The sequence below is a fragment of the Camellia sinensis genome, chromosome 15 (assembly GCF_055761805.1).
Source record: "Camellia sinensis isolate YWXY chromosome 15, ASM5576180v1, whole genome shotgun sequence".
In the NCBI taxonomy this organism is placed as follows: domain Eukaryota; kingdom Viridiplantae; phylum Streptophyta; class Magnoliopsida; order Ericales; family Theaceae; genus Camellia; species Camellia sinensis.
Genome location: NC_138975.1, coordinates 22,142,229 through 22,151,982, shown reverse-complemented (window position 1 = coordinate 22,151,982; position 9,754 = coordinate 22,142,229).

Sequence of the window (9,754 nt, the reverse complement as noted above, 5' to 3'; positions counted from 1 at the left end):
CATTAGATGAAAAAAAATTAAGTTTTTGAAACCATGTTTGATTTATTGTTTAGAAAAAAATTTCAGAATTAAAAAAAAAAAAACTAATTTAATAAAAATAAATATGAAAAAATATATTTAATTTGTAAAAATTATTTCTAACCACTCAAAAGATAAAATTATATAAAAATAAAATTATTATTTTTTATTTCTTAACCAAATTAATTTTTAATTTTTTTTATAAAAAAACTTTAAATTTTTTTTCTAAAAATCAAACCAAACATATTTTAAAAATTTTTTAACAAGTCATTTCTTGTGTTTTAAACTTATTTAATTATTTGTTAATTTTATGATATTTTCACTATCTGACACTACAATATATAAAAGTTTTAGGGACCAATTTTTTTGTTCTCTAAAAGTGAAATTTTATTGCAAAAGACATTTAGGGACTAATTTCTATCGTCGCGAGAATAGTCACTAAAAGGTTGCCTTGAAAAGTTAAAAATAAGACTTTTGGTGATAAAATTTCAAAAATGTCAATAATAAATAAACTTTTAGGGAGAAAATAATTTGGTCTCAAAACGGTTTATTTTTTTAGACAAAAAATTTGATACAAAAAAGATAATAATTAATTACTAATGTTCAATTTTCGTTGCTAAAAAAATAATGACATTTTTCGCAACAAAAATATTTGGTCTCATAAAAATAATTTTGTCCCTAAATTTTGGTCTCTAAAACTTTATTTTTTTGTAGTGTGATAAGTGTTTTTCCGTTTTAATTTTGCATTTCATAACTTATTTAAAAATGATAAGTTAGCTAAACCTCATTGATGGGTCGTTGAACACACCAAAATTAAATACTAAACTATACCCAATTCTATCAGAATAATGGCAAGTCCAGGTATCGATCCACAGGGACTATTGTGAAATTAAACTAATTTAATTGTCAAATTTCTAAATTAATTTTGATAAAAAGATTGGTTGTTTATAACCTAATTTAATAACGAATAAATTAAACTAAGGAATTAAATTATCAATAATAAATGAAATTGGGTTTACTGAATTAGGGAAAAATCCTAGGGTAGAGAATTCACCACTAACCACATAATTAGGGTTTCCAATTGAAATTAATTATGCTATGGTTTGAACAGATTAATGCTTCGCAACTACAAGCTCAAAGCATTTAACAAGAAAATCATCACATTCAATGTACGAGCACGAACCATCTCAAGTAATACGAATCGTTCACTCTAAACTAGGATAGTGATACGACTCATTCCTCGTAGCATGGTTCGTCCCATACCTTGAATGTGAAGGAATAGAAAACTCATGTATGGATAATATTCAACAATCACAGAAAGTCAAATATTTGAAAAGATAATGAAAATTATATATAAAGAATTTCTAAAACACCATACAATGGTTCAAACCTTTACATAATATAAAATCAAAAAAGAAAAACCTATTACATGGCTAGGGTTTCTTCAAAACCCTAGAAAAGGAGACTAGCCACTCATGGAGGAGTGGGAGAAGGTAGATGGAGAAGGAACCACCATGGGAGACATCTTTGAAGCTTCTTGTTTCTTTTCCTTTCCAAACCCTAGCCTCTCCCTTTAGGTCAAAACAACTTCCGAACCCTAATCCAGCCTTTTACTTGCCCTTTTATACTTCCAATCTCGTCCAAACAGGTTTAAAACGTCGGTTTGACTTTCCCAGAAAAAGTCAACGCACGTGTGGAAAAGTCAACGCACGTGCGGGAAAGTCAACTCTGCCCAAATTCTGTCTTTTTGCTCATTTTATGCTCCGACGATGTACAACCTAATTGACACTCAACACACATAAAATATATAGTTTGACCAGCAAGTGAAGTTAAGAGATTCTAATTAACGGCCTCAATGATGTACATTTCGGCCTTAATCACATCCCCTAACTTACTACTTGCTAGTCCTCAAGCAAGTAAAATAAAATAAAATTAAACAAAATCTATCTATTTCCTCTTTCGTGGAAAAACGGTTGCATTTAGCATATGCAACAAGCCTTTAAACCACAAGGTTACCCCAAGTGGACGAGTAAAGTCTCGTGAGGGTTTCCAGAAATGATACCCACAAACATTAACATATTCATATATACTCAACAACAAATGACCACACTACTCCACCTAACAATCAACTTATGTGCCACTACAGTGTGATATTTCGACATCATGAGTCATTAAAGGCACAGTGGACAAACATGAAGGAACCTATTGAGTCAAAACCACAATTCAGTTAATACAAAAGTAAAGTTCCCTATACTTGTGCATGCTAGTAGACAAGTCATGAGTACCCTCGGTGTAAAGTGCAATCTCCATATTAGTTAACTATCCACTATAATAGCCCAGTGTAACTCATAATAACACCCATCATATACAGAAAAACTAACCTGTTGCTGCCAAGATTTTCAAAAGTTGTTTTTTTTTTTTTTTTAAATGACTGTGCAATGTCCTGATCCATTAAGCTTTCTAATCAACCCATGTAACAAGCATTGGGCCAATGACTCCCAAACCAGACGGTTTTAGGGCACTAGGTGTAAAGACACCCCTACGGGCTTAATAACTCGAGTTGAAAAGGCTACGAATCCGAACAAGTCATTATTCTTATTTTTCCTTAACTGTGCAATGTCCATGTCCCTTAAGCTTTCTAATTAACCTATGTAACAAGCATTGGGCCAATGACTCCCAAACCAGACGGTTTTAGGGCATTAGGTGTAGAGACACCCCTACGGGCTTAATAACTCGAGTTAAAAAAGGCTACGGACCCAAACTACTCAAGTGTTTTTTTTTTTTTTTTTAAGAATCTTGGCTCCTCATTTATTCTTTTCTGCAACTCTAGCTATTATCAATGATGTACACCAGGGATCATAATAAAAAGATCACTGCTATGATAGTGTGTTCATGTGAATTAAGGCATACTCATGACAAGTGTACTTATACCACAAACATAGACAACTCTGCTCGTGCAAACATGGCATGCAAGTATCTACCCAATAAACCATTTTCATACAAGTCTACTATGCTCTCTAATTAACATATGCAAATATCATCACTGTACTAGCAAAAAGTCACATCAGGTGAAGTAATGCAATCAAGTGAAAACAGGTATAAGCATGAATTATGAGCCAAATAGGAATGCACAAAAGAAAATATAACCCTCATCCCCCAACTTGAATATGACATTGTCCTCAATGGAAAAGTAAAGAGAAATGAGAGAAAATTACCAGAATTGTAGGTGCACATCCGGATAGGCAGAGAGTAATATATACACACGTCACACATTTTTTTTTTAAATAAAAATGAAAATAATTAAATAAATGAATAAAAATGACCTTAAATTAAATTAACTAAATTATAAACTAAACTAAACTAAACTAAACTAAACTAAACTAAACTATAAAGTAACTAAACTACAAAAGAGACTAAAGTATAGAATAAAATAGCCTAAACGAACCGATTCTCTTTTTCTTTCTACTTATTAATTAAATGAACAATTACGGTACAGAAGAAAAATAAAAATAACATCACTAACTACACAAGTATAATAAAAATAAAAATTAAACCAAAATCTACTAACTAATTAAACTAACCAGAATCACTAGAAAGCAATTTAAACTAAACAAATATAGCAAATAAAAAAAAAACAAAATTAAGATTATTGTTAGCACCATGCTTTCGGAGTTTTTTTTTTTCGAAAATAGAAAATAGAAAATAAAAAATAAAAATAAATAAAAGTCAAATTTTTTTTATATAAAAAAATTATAAATAAAATAATTGTATATTTATTTTTTTTTTTAAAATATATTTATGTATTTATTTAAATTTTATTTACTTCAACAAATTAAAAATGAAGGAAAAGAAAAAAAAATAAGAAAAATAAGAAAAACAAAACCAGATGCACAAACTTTTCCGCATATGGCCGCACATGCGGCGATTTGCAACTCCTTGCGATTTTTTTTTTTTTTTTTAAATCGGCGTCCCGCACGTGCGGGGCCCAAGCCGCACGTGCGGCTTGGTCAAAATTGCCCAGCCCGCACCTGCTTTTAAAGCAGGGGGCAAACTTGTTTTGTGAGATTTTTTTTTTGCCCCATGTGCGCACAATGCCGCACATGCGGAATTTTCTTTTTTTTTTTTCTTTTTTTTTTAAGAATTTGTATTGGTTTACAATTGAACATGTATAACAACAAAGTTTTTTTTTTTTAAAAAAAAAAAACACAAAAAATAAACATGAAAGCATTTTTTTTTTTTTTAATTAACTCTCAGCACCTAACAAAAGGCACCAGAGTTATGGCATAAAGTTGCCACTTCATAATCCCCCAGGTAATAAAACCCAGCGTAGTTTATAGCCTTCGGGCTAGTACAACCCAAATATACTTAACCATTTCTACCTTCAATTGACATCCGAAATAAATATAGCACATAAGAAAATAACGGAATACCCACTAAAGGTATAATCTTCATGCGAAAACCACGGGTACTACTTTTCTCCCTAATTGTGTTTGTAACTTTCCCTATTCTCTAACAGGGTGACAGACTAGGTTGATTCGGTATCTAGAATCGAGGCGCATAAAGTTACCTCAACCTATGGGGCTGCCATACAGAGTTCAAGCCGAGGTAGTTTTGAAGCAATCTCCACCCCCTGGGTATTTAAACCAGACTCTAGTCTCGGAAATCCCAAACCTTTGTGTTCTAGGCTTTGCCATTCGAACTCTAGTTTCCACCGTCTCAGTTGGTCTCCTAGGAACTCACTACAAACACGGTTAGGTGGCTATACCAGACCGTCAGATGCCGTTCGAGCACGACAAACACCAAAGGAATTACACCTTTAGAAGATTTAAAGTCTCCTAGACGCAAGTAAAGCATAACGAGAACAAAGAAAAACATAATAGCATAGAAGGGAAAGAAAAGAGAACAAGAAATCAATCTATCAATCATAATAAAATGGGTCCATCAAACCCCTGGGTAAAGGAAAATGATCCTTCCTAGTCGAGGAATTTAGTCTCCTATAATCAATGCAGCCTCGCCACCCAGTAGTGGTTCGTATGGGGACTAACTCTCCTCCCTCATTCTCAACAACGATGATGCCCGATTTCTTGGGCACCACTTGTGTGGGACTCATCCACTTGCTATCTGAGATGGGGTATATGATACCCGCATCCAACAATTTCAAATCCTCCTTAACTAACCCATCAATATCAAAATTTTCAAACCCAAAATGACCTAGACAAGCCTCTAAAGGGTCCTCTACAAGAATGGAGGGCAAAGCCTCCTCCACAATCTCATCCACAACATCCACTAATAAGCACTCCTCTCTCTCATGAGGTTGTTGGGATGCTTGGAAAACATTAAGTTTCACTTGCATATTGCCAAATGAAACTTCCATAACCCCGGTCCGACAATTTATGCATGCATTGGCCGTAGCCAAGAAAGGTCGACCTAACATCACCGGGATTTGTTTCTTAGAACTGGTTACCGGTTCCATATCTAACACCAAAAAGTCAACAGGGAAGTAGAACCTATCAACCTTAACTAGCACATCCTCAATCATGCCACGTGGCACTCTGAGGGACCGGTCAGCCAATTGAAGAGTGACAGTAGTGGGCTTCAACTCGCCAAGCCCAAATTCCTCGTACACAGAGTACGGCAATAAATTGACACTAGCCCCTAAATCTAATAAGGCCCTATCAATGAAATGGTCCCCTATAATGCAGGCAATGGTTGGGGCACCCGGGTCCTTAAGCTTAGGAGGTGGGTCATTCAACAAGATGGAGCTTACTTGCTCCGTGAGTAGGACCTTTTGGGACACATGTGTCCTAGATTTACGCTTTTGCGTACAAAGGTCCTTCAGAAATTTGGCATATGATGGTACTTGCTTAATCGCCTCCAACAGGGGGAGGTTGATTTTTACTTGTTTAAAGACATCCATCATTGCTTCCATAGATGCCGCATTCTTATTAAAAGAGGACGGTGTATCGAGGCATTGGAGAAAGGGTGCCTTAGGCACATATGGAGTGCTAGGGACTAACTCATCCCTCTTAAGTGTTTCCCCCTCACCCTTGCTCTCATTAGGTGTACCCCCATGGTCACCCTTCTTAACTCTAGTTGCATCTGGCGCAACTGACTGAGGCTCTAACTCCCTACCACTTCTTAAAGCAACCACCGCCTGCACTTGCTCATGTTGCTTACCATTCCCACCCGAACTCTCTGCCCTATATTGTCCCTTAGGGTTGGCCACAGTTTGACTTGGTAATTTTCCCTCCTCTCTTCGATTCGTGTAGTTAGCTATTTGACCCAATTGGGTCTCTATCTTGGCAATAGAGTGAGTGTGGGAGTGAACTATCGGTGCTAATCCCTTAAGTTCTGAAAGAACTTCCAACACTTGAGTCTCAAAGGCAGAGTTGCCCTGAGGAACAGGCAGGGGTTGTGGTTGCCGGTACAGTTGTGGGGGTCGATAAGGTTGCGGTGGTTGGTAGGATGATTGGTTGGCAAAATTATTGAAATTCTGCCTTGGTGGTGGAGGATTATAAGAAGTGCCTTGTGAAGGGGGTCTCCATGAGAAGTTAGGGTGATTTCTCCATCCCGGATTGTATGTGTTGGAGTATGGATCATTACCCGGGTTGGAGAATCCTTGAGCCGCATTCACATGCTCTTGGACTAACTCCGGAAATTGTGATGCCGAAGGGCACTCACTCAAGTCATGAGCAGGGCTCGCGCAAATAACACATGCCTCATGAAATTGAGGTTGATCTTACTGGGTAGGGGCATGTCCCGTAGCTAATAAGTGGTCTATCTTGCGGGACAGTGCCTCTACTTGTTGGGCTAACTCTAGGTTTTGCCCGACTTTATAAATGTCCCCTCTTTTTGGGGCTCCAACTACGGGTTGCCGGACTTGCCGGGCTGCGGAGGCATGGTGAAGGGAATTATCACTTAAGTTCTCAAACAATTGCCATGCCTCGGCATCATTTTTAGACATAAATGTCCCACCACAGGACGAATCCACCATTTGGCGGTGTGGCTCAGTTAAGCCATAATAGAATGTTTGAACAAGTTGCCAATCAAGCACTTGGTGGTGGGGACACTGTTGGATAAGGTCTCTAAGTCTTTCCCACGTCTCATGGAATTGCTCGTCATCCATTTGAGCAAAGTTTGTGATGGCTCACCTAAGTTGGTTGGTTTTACCTATGGGAAAGTACTTCTCCAAGAACCGTTGCTGTAATTGGTCCCAAGTTGTGATTAAATTAGCAGGTAAAGAATTTAGCCAGTGTTTGGCTTTATCCTTTAACGAGAATGGAAACAATCGCAACATTAAAGCCTCATTTGTGAAATTCTGGATCCTCACTGTCGAGCAAATTTCCAAAAATTCATTCAAATGCTTATAAGGGTCATCATGAGTTAGTCCATGGAATGATGGGAGCATTTGTATAGTGTTGGACTTAATCTCATAATGAGCAGCAGTGGTGTTGGGTAATTGGATGCATGATGGTGATGTATATGAGATGGGTGTAAAATAATCCTTAAGTGTCCGGTTAGGCACATTCGGGACATTAGGATCTGCCATCTCTAATGGCTCAATGTATGAATATTCAAGCCTAGGAATACGGGCAGAGGTCCTAAGTCTCCTAAGGGTCCTTTCTAGTTCAAGGTCCAAACTCCACAATTCAGGGCAACAAGAACGACGCCCGTGCATACACTACCCAAACACACACACAAGTTCCGACTTTGTGCACTAAGTATGAAAGCAAAATACCAAAGGAAGAAATACTCACAGCGGTTTAACGAAAACGCTTTACTCGTCTTACGGATGCTTGACATGTAGACGTTGTCTCCAACCTCTGTTTGAGCTTTGACTTCCGTTTTAGCACTTTGGTGCTTTGCTTGTGAGTGTTTGCTTCTGTTTACTCACTTTAGCGCTGCGATTTTTTTTTATTTTTAAAGCTCGGCTGCGCTCCGCTTGCACTTCAGTGATAGCTCCAATTTCAAACGCTCTGCACACTTAGCAACACCAAAAGCATAAAATCCTAAACTAAAAATTAAAATAAGAATGTAACTTTAAATTAACTAATTTCGCCAGAAGTCCCCGGCAACGGCGCCAAAATTTGATGGGTCGTTGAACACACCAAAATTAAATACTAAACTAAACCCAATTCTATCAGAATAATGGCAAGTCCAGGTATCGATCCACAGGGACTATTGTGAAATTAAACTAATTTAATTGTCAAATTCCTAAATTAATTTTGATAAAAAGATTGGTTGTTTATAACCTAATTTAATAACGAATAAATTAAACTAAGGAATTAAATTATCAATAATAAATGAAATTGGATTTACTGAATTAGGGAAAAATCATAGGGTAGAGAATTCACCACTAACCACATAATTAGGGTTTCCAATTGAAATTAATTATGCTATGGTTTGAACGGATTAATGCTTCGCAACTACAAGCTCAAAGCATTTAACAAGAAGATCATCACATTCAATGTACGAGCACGAACCATCTCAAGTAATACGAATCGTTCACTCTAAACTAGGGTAGTGATACGACTCGTTCCTCGTAGCATGGTTCGTCCCATACCTTGAATGTGAAGGAATAGAAAACTCATGTACGGATAATATTCAACAATCACAGAAAGTCAAATATTTGAAAAGATAATGAAAATTATATGTAAAGAATTTCTAAAACACCATACAATGGTTCAAACCTTTACATAATATAAAATCAAAAAAGAAAAACCTATTACATGGCTAGGGTTTCTTCAAAACCCTAGAAAAGGAGACTAGCCACTCATGGAGGAGTGGGAGCAGGTAGATGGAGAAGGAACCACCATGGGAGACATCTTTGAAGCTTCTTGTTTCTTTTCCTTTCCAAACCCTAGCCTCTCCCTTTAGGTCAAAACAACTTTCGAACCCTAATCCAGCCTTTTACTTGCCCTTTTATACTTCCAATCTCGTCCAAATAGGTTTAAAATGTCGGTTTGACTTTTCCAGAAAAAGTCAACGCACGTGCGGGAAAGTCAACGCACGTGCGAGAAAGTCAACTCTGCCCAAATTCTGTCTTTTTGCTCATTTTATGCTCCGATGATGTACAACCTGATTGACACTCAACACACATAAAATATACAGTTTGACCAGCAAGTGAAGTTAAGAGATTCTAATTAACGGCCTCGATGATGTACATTTCGGCCTTAATCACTCATGAAGGAATCTGTAATTTAGCTAAATCTCAGGAGGCAATATGTAATTTATCTAAACCTCAAGGGGGTGTAGATAATTTGCCCTTATTTGTCAAAAAAGTATTTTAGTCAATTTATGATATCGGTTAATAGCGTTAATTGTGATGGAGAGAGATGTAATTTTTGAAATCTCAGGGAAGAATCTATAATTTTGTTAAACCTTAAGGAAGGTGTAGGTAATTTGCCCATGAATTTATTATTTAATAGATTCTATAAAAGTGTCATTAATTATTAATTTTTAGTAACAATTTAAAAAATTTAGGGAGACTTATTTATAAGTCATTTTTCATACACTTATGATAGGTTAAGTCCTAAGCAAAAACTTATATCCTCATAAGTCCTATGGAAATTTACTTGACACATTTACCCTTAATAGTAGATGTTAATTTCATATCTATATACATTAATTTTGAAATTCAGAAATCATTTCGAAACCCCCAAAAAACATTTCAAAACCCCCAAAATAGGTTGATTCAGTTGTATACATTTCGAAAACTCACCACGAACAGGAGAAG